Source organism: Pelodiscus sinensis, chromosome 10 (genome assembly GCF_052426305.1).
Source record: "Pelodiscus sinensis isolate ZL-2025 chromosome 10, ASM5242630v1, whole genome shotgun sequence".
In the NCBI taxonomy this organism is placed as follows: Eukaryota; Metazoa; Chordata; order Testudines; family Trionychidae; genus Pelodiscus; species Pelodiscus sinensis.
Window position 1 is genome coordinate 57959056 of NC_143061.1, and position 21090 is coordinate 57980145.

Here is a 21090-nt window from a genome sequence, read left to right on the forward strand (position 1 = left end):
ATCAGATTGCACGGGGGGGAGGAGTTTGGGGGGATCGGACTGCACGGGGGGAGAGGAGTTTGGGGGGGATCGGACTGCACGGGGGGGAGGATCAGACTGCACGGAGCGGGGAGGAGTTTGGGGGGGGATCAGACTGCACGGGGGGGAGGATCAGACTGCACGGGGGGGGAGGAGTTTGGAGGGGGATCAGACTGCACGGGGCGGGGAGGTGTTTGGGGGGGATCGGACTGCACGGGGCGGGGAGGTGTTTGGGGGGGATCATACTGCACGGGGGGAGAGGAGTTTGGGGGGATCGGACTGCACGGGGCGGGGAAGAGTTTGGGGGGATCGGACTGCACGGGGCGGGGAGGAGTTTGGGGGGATCAGACTGCACGGGGGGAGAGGAGTTTGGGGGGATCAGACTGCACGGGGGGGAGGATCAGAGTGCACGGGGCGGAGGGGAAGTTTGGGGGGATCAGACTGCACGGGGGGGAGGAGTTTGAGGGGGGATCAGACTGCACGGGGCGGGGAGGAGTTTGGGGGGATCAGACTGCACGGGGTGGGGAGGAGTTTGGGGGGGAAGGGTTGCCGCGGAGTCTCCTCTCCCGAGTGGGGGCGGGGCATCAGCTGCGGACGCTGCCGTCTCTGAGGCAGGAGCCCCGCCCAGCAATGGGGAGGGGCGGGATGAGGGGGAGTAGGGAAAGTAGCCGCAGTGGCTTGTGGGAAACTGAGTGCCCCTGTCCGCAGCTCCCATCGGCCATTGCAGGGCCAGGGCAGGCCTGGCGCTGTTCGGTTGGGCGGGTGCAGCGGAAGTGACATCACAACGGGGCATTGACCAGGGAGCGACGCGGTTGGTCCCGCGCTCGTGTCACTCCAAGTGTTAGCGACGCATCCTGGGACTTGTAGTTCTCATAGTGCGGCCTCCCGGGGCACGTCGCAGCGCGCCCCGCCCCTATCATAGCCCCGCCCCCCGGCATAGCCCCGCCCAGCGTGTTCTTAGTTCGGAATGGGGCATTTCTACCCTAAGAACAATCTTTTTTATTCGGAAATAACGGCCCTTAGCAGAGCAACAGTGCCGCTCGGTAGTCACCGGCGGTAATGCACGTGTAATTCCGTAGCGCCTCCACAGTGCCGCTCGGTGGTCATTGCGGGTAATGCACGTGTAATTCCGTAGCGCCTCCACAGTGCCGCTCGGTGGTCATTGCGGGTAATGCACGTGTAATTCCGTAGCGCCTCCACAGTGCCGCTCGGTGGTCATTGCGGGTAATGCACGTGTAATTCCGTAGCGCCTCCACAGTGCCGCTCGGTGGTCATTGCGGGTAATGCACGTGTAATTCCGAAGCGCCTCCACAGTGCCGCTCGGTGGTCATTGCGGGTAATGCACGTGTAATTCCATCGCCCCCAGCTGCTGTCCCTGCTCCGCACGCCACGTGGCCCCAGTCTTGCCCTTTGACAGCAGGCAAAGTAAGAAGCTCGTTATTTCCAGGCTCCGCGCAGCCCTCTCCCCTCCTGCCCCCGGCCCCCTCATCCCACACACCAGGCTCCGCGCAGCCCTCTCCCCTCCTGCCCATGGCCCCCTCATCCCGCACTCCAGGCTCCGCACAGCCCTCTCCCCTCCTGCCCCCGGCCCCCTCATCCCGCACTCCAGGCTCCGCACAGCCCTCTCCCCTCCTGCCCATGGCCCCCTCATCCCGCACTCCAGGCTCCGCGCAGCCCCCTCCCCTCCTGCTTCCTCACCCCAGCCTGCACCCCGTCCATACTCTTATCCCGGGGCCCTTCCTCTCCCCAGCCTGCACCCCCGTCCATATGCTTATCCCGGGGCCCTTCCTCCCCCCAGCCTGCACCCCCATCCATATTCTTATCCCGGGGCCCTTCCTCACTCCAGTCTGCACGCCCATTCATGGGAGCCATCAGTCCACCTTTTCCCTGCACCACATTCAGTAAAGTGTCTGATCAGGGTATGAGAGCAGCCCTGAGCCTTTGTCTCCACTCAGCAGGTTGCACCACACAGGATATGTGGATGGTCCTGGGCTTTGTACAGCACTCCAGACTGACCCCTGGACACGGCTTCTGGGTCCTAGCCCTTTGCTGTCACTCCTGCCCGAGGGCTTTGCTGGCTCCAGACTGGGTAACAGCTGGGAAACTGGCTGGGCAGTGGGCTGAGAAGATACCGTCCGAGATGGACTTGAGCTGCCTGGACGTGATTCTCGGAACACGTGAAGGGTCCTCAGCGTTCGGCCTTCCCATGGCTCTGTGTGAGTAAGAGGTGCGTGCTTTGAAATCTTCAAGCGTCCTGGCAGTATGTTTCTTCTGAGGCAGAGAGCTTCCTGCTGGGGCACGGAGCCTGGTGGCTTGGGGACTGGTGAAGGGGCAGTAGGCGGTTCAACAGTGCGTGGATAGATATTCAAGGCCTCCGTTCTCTCCGAGTTCCTGGAGTGGCAGCGGGAGGGGGTGGCCGATGGTGGGAGGAGAAGCGATGCCGCGTCCTTGCGGACTGAAAAGCTAAGTTGTTTGTTTGTTTTTTCCCCTCAGCTGTGTTCGGTAGCGAGCGATAAGAAGTCAACCCTCCCGGTGTCCTCCCGTCTGGGGATGGAACGGAAAAGAGAACGGCGAGCTTGGGAGCTTGGTCGAAGCGAGGCGAGAACCGTCCTGCTGGGAGCGGAGCAGCCATCGCTGACCGGGAGATAAGTGTCGGGTCTGGAAATCTCTCGGCTTACGGCCCACTCGGGTCTAGGAAGGGAAGTCACGTTTGCTTAGACAGCGAGTCCGAGCGGAGGTTCCCGAGGTGCTTACTTGGTAGTGGGAGAAACAGGGCTCCCGTTTGTCAGGGGTGCTGGTTTCTCTGGAACACGGTGTCCTTCTCAGCAGACGCTTGGCTCGAGGAGGAAGACGCAAGGTGGTAAGGTTTCTGGCTGCTTCGCATGTGTTTCTCTCTTGTTGCTCTCTCGTATTGGCCAATACGTCCTGTCTGTCTGTTTCTGTCTGTGTCTTTGTCCTTGCTCTGCTTCTGCCGTGTCCTTGTACAGCACACTTGCAGGCATTCCAGGTGAGCATCTCCAAGGGTTAAGGGCTCAGGAGCCAACGGGAATTCAGCAGGTTCGCAAGTCGCGCAAGGGAGAGCGGTGGTGCGTCATGGCTGAATGACTTGGTGTTCTTGTAGAGGACCCGATACATAGGCGAGAGGGGGGGAAAGGGCTAAAGGATAGAATTCCCACAGCCACAGACTTTAGTGAGTGAGAGCTAACGCTGGGCTTTTTTGGCCACCCTTGCAGAGGAATCAGTGCGTGGCCGTGGGCGGAGAATAAATCGTCCGAGATGTACTTGAGCTGCCTGGACGTGATTCTCGGAACATGTGAAGGGTCCTCAGCGTTCGGCCTTCCCATGGCTCTGTGTGAGTAAGAGGTGCGTGCTTTGAAATCTTTAAGCGTCCTGGCAGTATGTTTCTTCTGAGGCAGAGAGCTTCCTGCTGGGTCACGGAGCCTGGTGGCTTGGGGACTGGTGAAGGGGCATAGGCAGTTCAACAGAGCGTGGATAGATATTCAAGGCCTCCGTTCTCTCCGCGTTCCTGGAGTGGCAGCGGGAGGGGGTGGCCGATGGTGGGAGGCAGCGGTGCGATGGTGGGAGGAGAAGCGATGCCGCGTCCTTGCGGACTGAAAAGCTAAGTTGTTTGTTTGTTTTTTCCCCTCTGCTGTGTTCGGTAGCGAGCGATAAGAAGTCAACCCTCCCGGTGTCCTCCCGTCTGGGGATGGAACGGAAAAGAGAACGGCGAGCTTGGGAGCTTGGTCGAAGCGAGGCGAGAACCGTCCTGCTGGGAGCGGAGCAGCCATCGCTGACCGGGAGATAAGTGTCGGGTCTGGAAATCTCTCGGCTTACGGCCCACTCGGGTCTAGGAAGGGAAGTCACGTTTGCTTAGACAGCGAGTCCGAGCGGAGGTTCCCGAGGTGCTTACTTGGTAGTGGGAGAAACAGGGCTCCCGTTTGTCAGGGGTGCTGGTTTCTCTGGAACACGGTGTCCTTCTCAGCAGACGCTTGGCTCGAGGAGGAAGACGCAAGGTGGTAAGGTTTCTGGCTGCCTCGCATGTGTTTCTCTCTTGTTGCTCTCTCGTATTGGCCAATACGTCCTGTCTGTCTGTTTCTGTCTGTGTCTTTGTCCTTGCTCTGCTTCTGCCGTGTCCTTGTACAGCACACTTGCAGGCATTCCAGGTGAGCATCTCCAAGGGTTAAGGGCTCAGGAGCCAACGGGAATTCAGCAGGTTCGCAAGTCGCGCAAGGGAGAGCGGTGGTGCGTCATGGCTGAATGACTCGGTGTTCTTGTAGAGGACCCGATACATAGGCGAGAGGGGGGGAAAGGGCTAAAGGATAGAATTCCCACAGCCACAGACTTTAGTGAGTGAGAGCTAACGCTGGGCTTTTTTGGCCACCCTTGCAGAGGAATCAGTGCGTGGCCGTGGGCGGAGAATAAATCGTCCGAGATGTACTTGAGCTGCCTGGACGTGATTCTCGGAACATGTGAAGGGTCCTCAGCGTTCGGCCTTCCCATGGCTCTGTGTGAGTAAGAGGTGCGTGCTTTGAAATCTTTAAGCGTCCTGGCAGTATGTTTCTTCTGAGGCAGAGAGCTTCCTGCTGGGTCACGGAGCCTGGTGGCTTGGGGACTGGTGAAGGGGCATAGGCAGTTCAACAGAGCGTGGATAGATATTCAAGGCCTCCGTTCTCTCCGCGTTCCTGGAGTGGCAGCGGGAGGGGGTGGCCGATGGTGGGAGGCAGCGGTGCGATGGTGGGAGGAGAAGCGATGCCGCGTCCTTGCGGACTGAAAAGCTAAGTTGTTTGTTTGTTTTTTCCCCTCTGCTGTGTTCGGTAGTGAGCGATAAGAAGTCAACCCTCCCGGTGTCCTCCCGTCTGGGGATGGAACGGAAACGAGAACAGCGAGCTCGGGAGCTTGGTCGAAGCGAGGCGAGAACCGTCCGGCTGGGAGCGGAGCAGCCATCGCTGACAGGGAGATAAGTGTCGGGTTTGGAAATCTCTCGGCTTACGGCGCACTCGGGTCTAGGAAGGGAAGTCAGGTTTGCTTAGACAGCGAGTCCGAGCGGAGGTTCGCGAGGTGATTCCTTGGTAGTGGGAGAAACAGGGCTTCCGTTTGTCAGGAGTGCTGATTTCTCTGGAACACGGTGTCCTTCTCAGCAGACGCTTGGCTCGAGGAGGAAGACGCAAGGCGGTAAGGTTTCCGTCTGCCTCTCATGTGTTTCTCTCTTGTTGCTCTCTCGTATTGGCCAATACGTTCTGTCTGTCTGTTTCTGTCTGTGTCTTTGTCCTTGCTCTGCTTCTGCCGTGTCCTTGTATAGCTCACGTGCAGGCATTCCAGGTGAGCATCTCCACGGGTTAAGGGCTCAGGAGCCAACGGGAATTCTGCAGGTTCGCAAGTCGCGCAAGGGAGAGCGGTGGCGCGTCATGGCTGACTGACTCAGTGTTCTTGTAGAGGGCCCTATACATAGGCGAGGGGCGGGGGGGAAGGGCTAAAGGATAGAATTCCCACAGCCACAGACCTTAGTGAGTGAGAGATCTCTTCAGTCACGCCGCTCTCGGATCTCGCTGCAGGGAGGGATTCTGGTGCCGCTCTCGGGTCGTGCAGCTTGGGGGTGTCTCTAGCGCTGCTCTCGGGTCTCGCTGCTGGGGGGGAGGGGTCTTTGGGGCCACTCTCAGGTCGTGCTGCTGGGAGGGAGTCTGGCGCCTCTCTCGGGTTATGCTGCTGCGGGGAATCTCTGGTGCCGCTCTCGAGTCGCGCTACTGGGGGGGGTCTCTGGCGCCTCCTTGGGATCATGCTGCTGGGGGGGTCTCTGGCTTCGCTCTCCGGTCGTGCTGCTGGGGGGGGGGTCTCTGTTACCGCTTTCGGGTCGCGCTGTTGGGGGGGTCTCTGGTGCCGCTCTCGGTAGTGGTGCTGGGGGTGGGGTCTCTGTCTCCACTCTCGGGTCGCGCTGCTGGGGGGAGGTCTCTGGCGCCGCTCTCGGGTCGCACTACTGGGGGTGGTCTCTGGAGCCTCCCTCCGGTCATGCTGCAGACGGGGGGTGTCACTGGCCCCGCTATCAGGTGATGCTGCTGCGGGGGGTCTCTGGCACCTCTCTCGGGTTTTGCTGCTGGGTGGGTGTCTGGGGCCGCTCTCGGGTGATGCTGTTCGGGGAGGTCTCTGGCGCCGCTCTCCGGTAGCGGTGCTGGGGGTGGGGTTTCTGTCTCCACTCTCGGGTAATGCTTCTGGGGGGGTCTCCGGCGCCGGTCTCGGGTCGCGCTCCTTGGGGGTGGGGTCTCTGTCGCCACTTTCATCTCATGCTGCTGGGGGGGGTCTCTGGCGCCACTCTCGGGTGATGCTGCTGGGGGGGGCCTCTGGCTCCCATCTCAGGTTGTGCTGCTGGGGGGGGGGGAGATCTCTGTCGCCGTTCTCTGGTGATGCTGCTGGGGGGAGGGTCTCTGGCGCCACTCTTGGGTCGCACTGCTGGGGGCGGGTCTGTGGTGCCGCTCTCGGGTCTTGCTGCTGGGGGGGGTCTCTGGCACCGTTTTCGGGTCACTCTGCTGGGGGAGGTCTCTGGCTTCGCTCTCGGGTCACGCTGCTGGGGAGGGTCTCTGGCGCCGCCCTCGGGACTTGCTGCTGGGGGGGGTCTCTGGCGCCGCCCTCGGGTCGCAATGCCGGGGGGGTTCTTTCGCGCTGCTCTCGGGTTTTGCTGCTGGGGGGGGGGGTCTCTTGTTTCGCTCTCGGGTCATGCTGCTGGGGGGGGACTTTGCAAGCGGGGCCGGGTACTAAAGGCACCAAGCAGCTGGCGGAATCACTGAGAACAAGGGTCATGGGGTCGGGGGTTGGTTGAGACTCTTTGGACCAGAGGCAGGGGGTCCAGGCTGCCAAATGTGTCGCGGAGAACCTCCATCTATCGGACGCGGCTTCCTCTCCGCGCTTGCAGAACCGAGCAGCTAAAAGTGTTAGAAGCCAAATCAGAGCGGCTCATGTGTGTGTTAGAAACGGCTACGGGGAGCCAATTGCACTGGCACCTGACGCCTTCTTCAGCCCTTTGTTGCTGCATTCTCAGGCTGGCACCTCTCACAACCATTCATTCATCGTCCAAGCACTCTCTCTCTTATGTACATTCCCTAATTAATGTTTCCCATACAGTATTTTGCATAATAATACAAGAGTTGTAGTTACAAAAAGTTACAAAAGTTTCTGGGTGGCATTTCTTAAAACATTCTCTCTCTGAGCGCTGAGTTAGTTACTGTTATAGTTACAATGCTTCACTTTGCGATTAGGGTTAAGTGCTTCACAATGCTTTGAAGAGAACGGTTGTCAATTGTGTAACAGTAAGTTTGAGCGTGCCCTGGCGCACAGCGAGGGGAGCTGTTTCTGGCTACATAGTAGTATATTTTTAACAGTTTGAAGTTACATGACCTAATATTACATTCCTAACCAATTATATTCTAGAGGGGCAAAAATGTTTAGATTTATAATTAAACAATCCTAACAAATAATAATAATAATAATAATTATAAATCTAAACACTTCTCAAGCTTGATAACACTAAATCTAAACACTTTCACAAGAATAAATCTAAACACTTCTATGCTTCTTCTACTTAACAAACTTCTCCTCCTTAGACTTTTAGTTGTGGGGAACAAATTCTGGGGCGTCACTTCCACTTGGGGAATCCTGTTTCATACTTGACTATGTTCTCCCTACACTAAGGCTGGCCGAGAGACTGTCCCAGACTGATCGTAACAGACTGTTCTGTCCGCGAATGGGCTGAGAGTAAAGGGCGTGTTCGGAATCTGTGGCGCCCAATCTGAGGCTGTCCGAGGTGACTCTTAACGGACTGCTCCGTGCGCCAATGGGCGGTGACTCAAGGCGTGTTCTGGGGCTGCTGGCGGCCAATAGGTTGTCCGGGGTGGATTATAACAGACTCTTCTGTCCGCGAATGGGCTGTGACTAAGGGGCGTGTTCTGAATCAGAGGCACCCAATAGGCTGACCCGGCTGCATCTTAACGGACAGCTCTGTCTGCGAATGCGGTGTGACTAGGGGGACTAACCTGCCACTGCTCTCGACCAATAGGCTGTCCGGGGTGGATCTTAATGGACTGCTCTGTCCTCGAATTGTCTGTGACTTAGGGGTGGTTCCTGGCTGTGTGCCAGCCAATGGGCTTTCGGAAGACAGCCTTGGCGGAGGAGAGCGTCGCCCAATGGGCTGTCAGCAAAGGGGATCCTGCCTCTGGTTCGGCCAATGGGCTGCCGCAGGGGGGCGTTGTCTGACTGGGCGGCCGGCGCCGCCATGACAGGAAGGTCCGAGGAGCGCGCGGGGGCGCGAGCGAATCCTGGGTCCGAGTGCGAAGCTCCCCGCCCCCAGCCCGCCCCTTGTTGGTGTCTGGCCCGGGGGAAGAGGGGGCGCGAGGGAAGGTGGGGGAGCGGGCTGGGGGTGGGGTGTCTGGACAGGGGTGAGGTGTAGGAGCAGGCTGGGTGTGAGGGGCCGGGGGGGGCGCTTGGCACTGGGGGGGCAGGAGGGGGTGAGGGGCCGGGGGGGTGCTCGGCACTGGGGGGGCAGGAGGGAGTGGGAGGGGCCGGGGGGGGCCTTGGCACTGGGGGGGGCAGGAGGGGACAGGGCGCGGGAGAGCGCAGGCGCGGGCGGCGCTGGCTGGGCGGGAAACTCCCGGGACGCTCGCGCTGACGAGGCGGGCGGGAAAACGCTGCGGGGGGCGCTGAGGGGCGGAGCCTGGGGGGCGGGGCGGGAGCTGGCAGTGACGTGGAGCCCCCCCCCCCCCGCCTGCTTCTCTCCGGGCCCCAGGCTGGACATCGGCGGGGCGGCCCCTGGCGGAGGTGGGGGGGCGATTTCTGCCCCCCCCCCCCCGGCGCTGCAGCCTCCCCGGGGAGCAGCGCCCCTGTGACCCCCCCCCACGTGGTGCCGGGGGAACGGGGCTGTGGCCCCCCCTTTGGGGCGCGGGAGCTGACCCGGGCTCCAGTCACGTGGGTGTCTCGGGGAGGGGGGGCTGCGGGCCACCGGGGCGCGGGAGTGTCACGTGCCCCCTCCCCCCGCCGGGGAGCCGCGCGCCCTCGAGGGGTGGTTCCCGCGGGCGGGGCACGCACAGAACGTGTCCCGCACGCGGGGGGGCGGGGCGGCCTGAGCCCTGCTCCCCGCGCTGCTCGCTGCCTGGGGGCGGGGCCGGGTGCCCGCTGAATCCCCCCTGTGCCCGGGGGGGGGCAGTTCGGCGGGGGGCGATGCTCTGGCCCTGGCTGCCCGCAGTGCTGCCCAGTGCCCGGCTGTGCCTCCTGCAGAGGCCGAGAGCGTCCTGGGTGGGGGGCGTGTGGGGAGAGGGGGGGAGTGGCTGAGAATTGGGGGGCAAACTTAGGGGCTGCACGGGGCGGGGAGGAGTTTGGTGAGGGGGGATCATACTGCATGGGGCGGAGAGGAGTTTGGGGGGAAGCAGACTGCACGGGGCGGGGAGGAGTTTGGTGAGGGGGGATCAGACTGCATGGCGCGGAGAGGAGTTAGGGGGGTAGGGGATCAGACTGCAGGGGGCGGAGAGGAGTTTCGTGGGGGGTAGGAGATCAGACTGCACGGGGGGAGGAGGAGTTTGGGGGGGGATCGGACTGCACGGGGCGGGGAGGAGTTTGGGGGGATCGGACTGCACGGGGCGGGGAGGAGTTTGGGGGGGATCGGACTGCACGGAGGGAGAGGAGTTTGGGGGGATCGGACTGCACGGGGCGGGGAAGAGTTTGGGGGGATCGGACTGCACGGGGGGGAGGAGTTTGGGGGGATCGGACTGCACGGGGGGAGAGGAGTTTGGGGGGGATCGGACTGCACGGAGGGAGAGGAGTTTGGGGGGATCGGACTGCACGGGGCGGGGAAGAGTTTGGGGGGATCGGACTGCACGGGGCGGGGAGGAGTTTGGGGGGATCAGACTGCATGGAGGGGAGGATCAGACTGCACGGAGCGGGGAGGAGTTTGGGGGGGGATCAGACTGCACGGGGGGGAGGAGTTTGGGGGGATCGGACTGCACGGGGCGGGGAGGAGTTTGGGGGGGATCGGACTGCACGGAGGGAGAGGAGTTTGGGGGGATCGGACTGCACGGGGCGGGGAGGAGTTTGGGGGGGATCAGACTGCACGGGGGGAGAGGAGTTCGGGGGGATCGGACTGCACGGGGCGGGGAGGAGTTTGGGGGGATCAGACTGCACGGGGGGGAGGAGTTTGGGGGGATCGGACTGCACGGAGGGAGAGGAGTTTGGGGGGATCGGACTGCACGGGGCGGGGAAGAGTTTGGGGGGATCGGACTGCATGGGGCGGGGAGGAGTTTGGGGGGGATCAGACTGCACGGGGGAGAGGAGTTTGGGGGGATCAGATTGCACGGGGGGGAGGAGTTTGGGGGGGATCGGACTGCACGGGGCGGGGAAGAGTTTGGGGGATCGGACTGCACGGGGCGGGGAGGAGTTTGGGGGGGATCAGACTGCACGGGGGGAGAGGAGTTTGGGGGGATCAGATTGCACGGGGGGGAAGAGTTTGGGGGGATCGGACTGCACGGGGCGGGGAGGAGTTTGGGGGGATCAGACTGCACGGGGGGGAGGATCAGACTGCACGGAGCGGGGAGGAGTTTGGGGGGATCAGACTGCACGGGGGGGAGGATCAGACTGCACGGAGCGGGGAGGAGTTTGGGGGGGGATCAGACTGCACGGGGCAGGGAGGAGCTTTGGGGGGGATCAGACTGCACGGGGCGGACAGGAGTTTGGGGGGGCGATCAGACTGCACGGGGGGAGAGGAGTTTGGGGGGGATCAGACTGCACGGAGCGGGGAGGAGTTTGGGGGGATCAGACTGCACGGGGGGGAGGATCAGACTGCACGGAGCGGGGAGGAGTTTGGGGGGGGATCAGACTGCACGGGGCAGGGAGGAGCTTTGGGGGGGATCAGACTGCACGGGGCGGACAGGAGTTTGGGGGGGCGATCAGACTGCACGGGGCGGAGGGGAGTGTGGGGGGGATCAGACTGCACGGGGGGGAGAGGAGTTTGGGGGGGATCAGACTGCACGGAGCGGGGAGGAGTTTGGGGGGGGATCAGACTGAACGGGGCGGGGAGGAGTTTGGGGGGAGATCAGACTGCACGGGGCGGGGAGGAGTTTGGGGGGATCGGACTGCACGGGGCGGGGAAGAGTTTGGGGGGGATCGGACTGCACGGGGCGGGGAGGAGTTTGGGGGGGATCGGACTGCACGGAGGGAGAGGAGTTTGGGGGGATCGGACTGCACGGGGCGGGGAGGAGTTTGGGGGGATCGGACTGCATGGGGCGGGGAGGAGTTTGGGGGGGATCAGACTGCACGGGGGGAGAGGAGTTTGGGGGGATCAGATTGCACGGGGGGGAGGAGTTTGGGGGGGATCGGACTGCACGGGGGGAGAGGAGTTTGGGGGGGATCGGACTGCACGGGGGGGAGGATCAGACTGCACGGAGCGGGGAGGAGTTTGGGGGGGGATCAGACTGCACGGGGGGGAGGATCAGACTGCACGGGGGGGGAGGAGTTTGGAGGGGGATCAGACTGCACGGGGCGGGGAGGTGTTTGGGGGGGATCGGACTGCACGGGGCGGGGAGGTGTTTGGGGGGGATCATACTGCACGGGGGGAGAGGAGTTTGGGGGGATCGGACTGCACGGGGCGGGGAAGAGTTTGGGGGGATCGGACTGCACGGGGCGGGGAGGAGTTTGGGGGGATCAGACTGCACGGGGGGAGAGGAGTTTGGGGGGATCAGACTGCACGGGGGGGAGGATCAGAGTGCACGGGGCGGAGGGGAAGTTTGGGGGGATCAGACTGCACGGGGGGGAGGAGTTTGAGGGGGGATCAGACTGCACGGGGCGGGGAGGAGTTTGGGGGGATCAGACTGCACGGGGTGGGGAGGAGTTTGGGGGGGAAGGGTTGCCGCGGAGTCTCCTCTCCCGAGTGGGGGCGGGGCATCAGCTGCGGACGCTGCCGTCTCTGAGGCAGGAGCCCCGCCCAGCAATGGGGAGGGGCGGGATGAGGGGGAGTAGGGAAAGTAGCCGCAGTGGCTTGTGGGAAACTGAGTGCCCCTGTCCGCAGCTCCCATCGGCCATTGCAGGGCCAGGGCAGGCCTGGCGCTGTTCGGTTGGGCGGGTGCAGCGGAAGTGACATCACAACGGGGCATTGACCAGGGAGCGACGCGGTTGGTCCCGCGCTCGTGTCACTCCAAGTGTTAGCGACGCATCCTGGGACTTGTAGTTCTCATAGTGCGGCCTCCCGGGGCACGTCGCAGCGCGCCCCGCCCCTATCATAGCCCCGCCCCCCGGCATAGCCCCGCCCAGCGTGTTCTTAGTTCGGAATGGGGCATTTCTACCCTAAGAACAATCTTTTTTATTCGGAAATAACGGCCCTTAGCAGAGCAACAGTGCCGCTCGGTAGTCACCGGCGGTAATGCACGTGTAATTCCGTAGCGCCTCCACAGTGCCGCTCGGTGGTCATTGCGGGTAATGCACGTGTAATTCCGTAGCGCCTCCACAGTGCCGCTCGGTGGTCATTGCGGGTAATGCACGTGTAATTCCGTAGCGCCTCCACAGTGCCGCTCGGTGGTCATTGCGGGTAATGCACGTGTAATTCCGTAGCGCCTCCACAGTGCCGCTCGGTGGTCATTGCGGGTAATGCACGTGTAATTCCGAAGCGCCTCCACAGTGCCGCTCGGTGGTCATTGCGGGTAATGCACGTGTAATTCCATCGCCCCCAGCTGCTGTCCCTGCTCCGCACGCCACGTGGCCCCAGTCTTGCCCTTTGACAGCAGGCAAAGTAAGAAGCTCGTTATTTCCAGGCTCCGCGCAGCCCTCTCCCCTCCTGCCCCCGGCCCCCTCATCCCACACACCAGGCTCCGCGCAGCCCTCTCCCCTCCTGCCCATGGCCCCCTCATCCCGCACTCCAGGCTCCGCACAGCCCTCTCCCCTCCTGCCCCCGGCCCCCTCATCCCGCACTCCAGGCTCCGCACAGCCCTCTCCCCTCCTGCCCATGGCCCCCTCATCCCGCACTCCAGGCTCCGCGCAGCCCCCTCCCCTCCTGCTTCCTCACCCCAGCCTGCACCCCGTCCATACTCTTATCCCGGGGCCCTTCCTCTCCCCAGCCTGCACCCCCGTCCATATGCTTATCCCGGGGCCCTTCCTCCCCCCAGCCTGCACCCCCATCCATATTCTTATCCCGGGGCCCTTCCTCACTCCAGTCTGCACGCCCATTCATGGGAGCCATCAGTCCACCTTTTCCCTGCACCACATTCAGTAAAGTGTCTGATCAGGGTATGAGAGCAGCCCTGAGCCTTTGTCTCCACTCAGCAGGTTGCACCACACAGGATATGTGGATGGTCCTGGGCTTTGTACAGCACTCCAGACTGACCCCTGGACACGGCTTCTGGGTCCTAGCCCTTTGCTGTCACTCCTGCCCGAGGGCTTTGCTGGCTCCAGACTGGGTAACAGCTGGGAAACTGGCTGGGCAGTGGGCTGAGAAGATACCGTCCGAGATGGACTTGAGCTGCCTGGACGTGATTCTCGGAACACGTGAAGGGTCCTCAGCGTTCGGCCTTCCCATGGCTCTGTGTGAGTAAGAGGTGCGTGCTTTGAAATCTTCAAGCGTCCTGGCAGTATGTTTCTTCTGAGGCAGAGAGCTTCCTGCTGGGGCACGGAGCCTGGTGGCTTGGGGACTGGTGAAGGGGCAGTAGGCGGTTCAACAGTGCGTGGATAGATATTCAAGGCCTCCGTTCTCTCCGAGTTCCTGGAGTGGCAGCGGGAGGGGGTGGCCGATGGTGGGAGGAGAAGCGATGCCGCGTCCTTGCGGACTGAAAAGCTAAGTTGTTTGTTTGTTTTTTCCCCTCAGCTGTGTTCGGTAGCGAGCGATAAGAAGTCAACCCTCCCGGTGTCCTCCCGTCTGGGGATGGAACGGAAAAGAGAACGGCGAGCTTGGGAGCTTGGTCGAAGCGAGGCGAGAACCGTCCTGCTGGGAGCGGAGCAGCCATCGCTGACCGGGAGATAAGTGTCGGGTCTGGAAATCTCTCGGCTTACGGCCCACTCGGGTCTAGGAAGGGAAGTCACGTTTGCTTAGACAGCGAGTCCGAGCGGAGGTTCCCGAGGTGCTTACTTGGTAGTGGGAGAAACAGGGCTCCCGTTTGTCAGGGGTGCTGGTTTCTCTGGAACACGGTGTCCTTCTCAGCAGACGCTTGGCTCGAGGAGGAAGACGCAAGGTGGTAAGGTTTCTGGCTGCCTCGCATGTGTTTCTCTCTTGTTGCTCTCTCGTATTGGCCAATACGTCCTGTCTGTCTGTTTCTGTCTGTGTCTTTGTCCTTGCTCTGCTTCTGCCGTGTCCTTGTACAGCACACTTGCAGGCATTCCAGGTGAGCATCTCCAAGGGTTAAGGGCTCAGGAGCCAACGGGAATTCAGCAGGTTCGCAAGTCGCGCAAGGGAGAGCGGTGGTGCGTCATGGCTGAATGACTCGGTGTTCTTGTAGAGGACCCGATACATAGGCGAGAGGGGGGGAAAGGGCTAAAGGATAGAATTCCCACAGCCACAGACTTTAGTGAGTGAGAGCTAACGCTGGGCTTTTTTGGCCACCCTTGCAGAGGAATCAGTGCGTGGCCGTGGGCGGAGAATAAATCGTCCGAGATGTACTTGAGCTGCCTGGACGTGATTCTCGGAACATGTGAAGGGTCCTCAGCGTTCGGCCTTCCCATGGCTCTGTGTGAGTAAGAGGTGCGTGCTTTGAAATCTTTAAGCGTCCTGGCAGTATGTTTCTTCTGAGGCAGAGAGCTTCCTGCTGGGTCACGGAGCCTGGTGGCTTGGGGACTGGTGAAGGGGCATAGGCAGTTCAACAGAGCGTGGATAGATATTCAAGGCCTCCGTTCTCTCCGCGTTCCTGGAGTGGCAGCGGGAGGGGGTGGCCGATGGTGGGAGGCAGCGGTGCGATGGTGGGAGGAGAAGCGATGCCGCGTCCTTGCGGACTGAAAAGCTAAGTTGTTTGTTTGTTTTTTCCCCTCTGCTGTGTTCGGTAGTGAGCGATAAGAAGTCAACCCTCCCGGTGTCCTCCCGTCTGGGGATGGAACGGAAACGAGAACAGCGAGCTCGGGAGCTTGGTCGAAGCGAGGCGAGAACCGTCCGGCTGGGAGCGGAGCAGCCATCGCTGACAGGGAGATAAGTGTCGGGTTTGGAAATCTCTCGGCTTACGGCGCACTCGGGTCTAGGAAGGGAAGTCAGGTTTGCTTAGACAGCGAGTCCGAGCGGAGGTTCGCGAGGTGATTCCTTGGTAGTGGGAGAAACAGGGCTTCCGTTTGTCAGGAGTGCTGATTTCTCTGGAACACGGTGTCCTTCTCAGCAGACGCTTGGCTCGAGGAGGAAGACGCAAGGCGGTAAGGTTTCCGTCTGCCTCTCATGTGTTTCTCTCTTGTTGCTCTCTCGTATTGGCCAATACGTTCTGTCTGTCTGTTTCTGTCTGTGTCTTTGTCCTTGCTCTGCTTCTGCCGTGTCCTTGTATAGCTCACGTGCAGGCATTCCAGGTGAGCATCTCCACGGGTTAAGGGCTCAGGAGCCAACGGGAATTCTGCAGGTTCGCAAGTCGCGCAAGGGAGAGCGGTGGCGCGTCATGGCTGACTGACTCAGTGTTCTTGTAGAGGGCCCTATACATAGGCGAGGGGCGGGGGGGAAGGGCTAAAGGATAGAATTCCCACAGCCACAGACCTTAGTGAGTGAGAGATCTCTTCAGTCACGCCGCTCTCGGATCTCGCTGCAGGGAGGGATTCTGGTGCCGCTCTCGGGTCGTGCAGCTTGGGGGTGTCTCTAGCGCTGCTCTCGGGTCTCGCTGCTGGGGGGGAGGGGTCTTTGGGGCCACTCTCAGGTCGTGCTGCTGGGAGGGAGTCTGGCGCCTCTCTCGGGTTATGCTGCTGCGGGGAATCTCTGGTGCCGCTCTCGAGTCGCGCTACTGGGGGGGGTCTCTGGCGCCTCCTTGGGATCATGCTGCTGGGGGGGTCTCTGGCTTCGCTCTCCGGTCGTGCTGCTGGGGGGGGGGTCTCTGTTACCGCTTTCGGGTCGCGCTGTTGGGGGGGTCTCTGGTGCCGCTCTCGGTAGTGGTGCTGGGGGTGGGGTCTCTGTCTCCACTCTCGGGTCGCGCTGCTGGGGGGAGGTCTCTGGCGCCGCTCTCGGGTCGCACTACTGGGGGTGGTCTCTGGAGCCTCCCTCCGGTCATGCTGCAGACGGGGGGTGTCACTGGCCCCGCTATCAGGTGATGCTGCTGCGGGGGGTCTCTGGCACCTCTCTCGGGTTTTGCTGCTGGGTGGGTGTCTGGGGCCGCTCTCGGGTGATGCTGTTCGGGGAGGTCTCTGGCGCCGCTCTCCGGTAGCGGTGCTGGGGGTGGGGTTTCTGTCTCCACTCTCGGGTAATGCTTCTGGGGGGGTCTCCGGCGCCGGTCTCGGGTCGCGCTCCTTGGGGGTGGGGTCTCTGTCGCCACTTTCATCTCATGCTGCTGGGGGGGGTCTCTGGCGCCACTCTCGGGTGATGCTGCTGGGGGGGGCCTCTGGCTCCCATCTCAGGTTGTGCTGCTGGGGGGGGGGGAGATCTCTGTCGCCGTTCTCTGGTGATGCTGCTGGGGGGAGGGTCTCTGGCGCCACTCTTGGGTCGCACTGCTGGGGGCGGGTCTGTGGTGCCGCTCTCGGGTCTTGCTGCTGGGGGGGGTCTCTGGCACCGTTTTCGGGTCACTCTGCTGGGGGAGGTCTCTGGCTTCGCTCTCGGGTCACGCTGCTGGGGAGGGTCTCTGGCGCCGCCCTCGGGACTTGCTGCTGGGGGGGGTCTCTGGCGCCGCCCTCGGGTCGCAATGCCGGGGGGGTTCTTTCGCGCTGCTCTCGGGTTTTGCTGCTGGGGGGGGGGTCTCTTGTTTCGCTCTCGGGTCATGCTGCTGGGGGGGGACTTTGCAAGCGGGGCCGGGTACTAAAGGCACCAAGCAGCTGGCGGAATCACTGAGAACAAGGGTCATGGGGTCGGGGGTTGGTTGAGACTCTTTGGACCAGAGGCAGGGGGTCCAGGCTGCCAAATGTGTCGCGGAGAACCTCCATCTATCGGACGCGGCTTCCTCTCCGCGCTTGCAGAACCGAGCAGCTAAAAGTGTTAGAAGCCAAATCAGAGCGGCTCATGTGTGTGTTAGAAACGGCTACGGGGAGCCAATTGCACTGGCACCTGACGCCTTCTTCAGCCCTTTGTTGCTGCATTCTCAGGCTGGCACCTCTCACAACCATTCATTCATCGTCCAAGCACTCTCTCTCTTATGTACATTCCCTAATTAATGTTTCCCATACAGTATTTTGCATAATAATACAAGAGTTGTAGTTACAAAAAGTTACAAAAGTTTCTGGGTGGCATTTCTTAAAACATTCTCTCTCTGAGCGCTGAGTTAGTTACTGTTATAGTTACAATGCTTCACTTTGCGATTAGGGTTAAGTGCTTCACAATGCTTTGAAGAGAACGGTTGTCAATTGTGTAACAGTAAGTTTGAGCGTGCCCTGGCGCACAGCGAGGGGAGCTGTTTCTGGCTACATAGTAGTATATTTTTAACAGTTTGAAGTTACATGACCTAATATTACATTCCTAACCAATTATATTCTAGAGGGGCAAAAATGTTTAGATTTATAATTAAACAATCCTAACAAATAATAATAATAATAATAATTATAAATCTAAACACTTCTCAAGCTTGATAACACTAAATCTAAACACTTTCACAAGAATAAATCTAAACACTTCTATGCTTCTTCTACTTAACAAACTTCTCCTCCTTAGACTTTTAGTTGTGGGGAACAAATTCTGGGGCGTCACTTCCACTTGGGGAATCCTGTTTCATACTTGACTATGTTCTCCCTACACTAAGGCTGGCCGAGAGACTGTCCCAGACTGATCGTAACAGACTGTTCTGTCCGCGAATGGGCTGAGAGTAAAGGGCGTGTTCGGAATCTGTGGCGCCCAATCTGAGGCTGTCCGAGGTGACTCTTAACGGACTGCTCCGTGCGCCAATGGGCGGTGACTCAAGGCGTGTTCTGGGGCTGCTGGCGGCCAATAGGTTGTCCGGGGTGGATTATAACAGACTCTTCTGTCCGCGAATGGGCTGTGACTAAGGGGCGTGTTCTGAATCAGAGGCACCCAATAGGCTGACCCGGCTGCATCTTAACGGACAGCTCTGTCTGCGAATGCGGTGTGACTAGGGGGACTAACCTGCCACTGCTCTCGACCAATAGGCTGTCCGGGGTGGATCTTAATGGACTGCTCTGTCCTCGAATTGTCTGTGACTTAGGGGTGGTTCCTGGCTGTGTGCCAGCCAATGGGCTTTCGGAAGACAGCCTTGGCGGAGGAGAGCGTCGCCCAATGGGCTGTCAGCAAAGGGGATCCTGCCTCTGGTTCGGCCAATGGGCTGCCGCAGGGGGGCGTTGTCTGACTGGGCGGCCGGCGCCGCCATGACAGGAAGGTCCGAGGAGCGCGCGGGGGCGCGAGCGAATCCTGGGTCCGAGTGCGAAGCTCCCCGCCCCCAGCCCGCCCCTTGTTGGTGTCTGGCCCGGGGGAGGAGGGGGCGCGAGGGAAGGTGGGGGAGCGGGCTGGGGGTGGGGTGTCTGGACAGGGGTGAGGTGTAGGAGCAGGCTGGGTGTGAGGGGCCGGGGGGGGCGCTTGGCACTGGGGGGGCAGGAGGGGGTGAGGGGCCGGGGGGGTGCTCGGCACTGGGGGGGCAGGAGGGAGTGGGAGGGGCCGGGGGGGGCCTTGGCACTGGGGGGGGCAGGAGGGGACAGGGCGCGGGAGAGCGCAGGCGCGGGCGGCGCTGGCTGGGCGGGAAACTCCCGGGACGCTCGCGCTGACGAGGCGGGCGGGAAAACGCTGCGGGGGGCGCTGAGGGGCGGAGCCTGGGGGGCGGGGCGGGAGCTGGCAGTGACGTGGAGCCCCCCCCCCCCCGCCTGCTTCTCTCCGGGCCCCAGGCTGGACATCGGCGGGGCGGCCCCTGGCGGAGGTGGGGGGGCGATTTCTGCCCCCCCCCCCCGGCGCTGCAGCCTCCCCGGGGAGCAGCGCCCCTGTGACCCCCCCCCACGTGGTGCCGGGGGAACGGGGCTGTGGCCCCCCCTTTGGGGCGCGGGAGCTGACCCGGGCTCCAGTCACGTGGGTGTCTCGGGGAGGGGGGGCTGCGGGCCACCGGGGCGCGGGAGTGTCACGTGCCCCCTCCCCCCGCCGGGGAGCCGCGCGCCCTCGAGGGGTGGTTCCCGCGGGCGGGGCACGCACAGAACGTGTCCCGCACGCGGGGGGGCGGGGCGGCCTGAGCCCTGCTCCCCGCGCTGCTCGCTGCCTGGGGGCGGGGCCGGGTGCCCGCTGAATCCCCCCTGTGCCCGGGGGGGGGCAGTTCGGCGGGGGGCGCTGTGGGGGGGGATGCTCTGGCCCTGGCTGCCCGCAGTGCCGCCCAGTGCCCGGCTGTGCCTCCTGCAGAGGCCGAGAGCGTCCTGGGTGGGGGCGTGTGGGGAGGGGGGGGAGTGGCTGAGAATTGGGGGGCAAACAGGTGACAGACAAACCAACCGACAGAAAAGCCTCCCTGCCTGGCCCCCAGCTGAGCGGAGAAACGTCCCCCTGGCGCCAGAGCACTGCAGGGCCCAGCCTAGTCGCTTTGTGCGCTCCAGCCCCACGGCGTGGGGAGGGGGCGACGGTGGAGGAGCCCCACGCACCCAGGCCTTAGGTTCCCCACCCGCCTTCTAAGCACTGAGCATTTTAGGCCTGGCTGGACTAGAGAAGGGGGCACCAGGGGAGTTGCCGCTGAAGGCGCGCGGCCGCGCACAAACACCCCTCTGCCGCCCACCTCCGTTGCGGAGCCTTGCAGCGGCACTCGCCTTCCTGCTGGCCGGGGAATGGCGCGGTTGTTTTCCTGATCTGGTGGAGGGCGGCTGCCCCGTTGTGTCCCTGCTGGGGCAGCCTCGCCCCACCTCCAGCTGCGATTGGGGCTTCTGTTTGTTTCTGTTCATACAGTTTGCTGCAGTTTTCCATCCCCGAGGACCTGCATGAAGCTGGTCCGACCAGAGATACTGGGATCGATTTTTAAGAGTAAGAGGTTTTGTTTTTAAAGCAGGGGTGAGGAACCTAATACCCCAGCTCACGTGAGTGTGGCCCTCGAGACTCAAGGTTCCCACACTAACGCTCTAGCTCCCCTCCAGATTGGTGATAGAAATGTAGCCGTGTTAGTCTGGGGTAGTTGAAGCAAAATGCAGGACAATGTAGCACTTTAAAGACTAACAAGATGGTTTATTAGATGATGAGCTTTCGTGGGCCAGACCCACTTCCTCAGATCAAATAGTGGAAGAAAGTAGTCACAACCATATATACCAAAGGATACAATTAAAAAAAAGAACAAATATGAAAAGGACAAATCACATTGCAGAACAGGAGGGGGATGCGGTGGGGGGGAAGGGGAAGGAAGGTAAGTGTCTGTGAATTGATGATATTAGAGGTAGGGAGAGTGGGATGTTTGTGAGTTAATGGTATTAGAGGTGATAATTGGGGAAACTATCTTGGTAATGGGTGAGATAACAAACATTTGAACTAAGTCCTTGTTGGAAAGTGTCGAATTTTAACATGAATGACAGTTCAGAGGATTCCCTTTCAAGTGCAGATGTAAAAGGTCTTTGTAGCAGAATGCAGGTGGTTAAGTCATTGAGAGAGTGTCCTTTCTGGTTAAAATGGCAAGAAACTGTTTTCTCTTTGTGATCTTGTCTGATATCTGTTTTGTGGGCATTAATCCTTTGGCGAAGTGTCTGAGATGTTTGTCCAATGTACATAGCAGACGGACACTTTCGGCACACGATAGCATAGATTATATTTCTGGATGCGCAGGAATATGTGTTCTTGATCTTATAACTCACTTGGTTGGGTCCAATAATGGTATCAGCAGAATGAATATGTGGACAAAGCTGGCAACGGGGTTTGTTGCAAGGGAAGGTACCAGGGTTGATATTAGTGTGGTATGTCCTGTGGTGGTTGGTAAGAATGATCTTGAGGTTAGGTGGTTGTCTATAGGAGACTATGGGTCTGTCTCCCAGAGCCTCTTTGAGTATGGTATCCTGTTCCAATATAGGCTG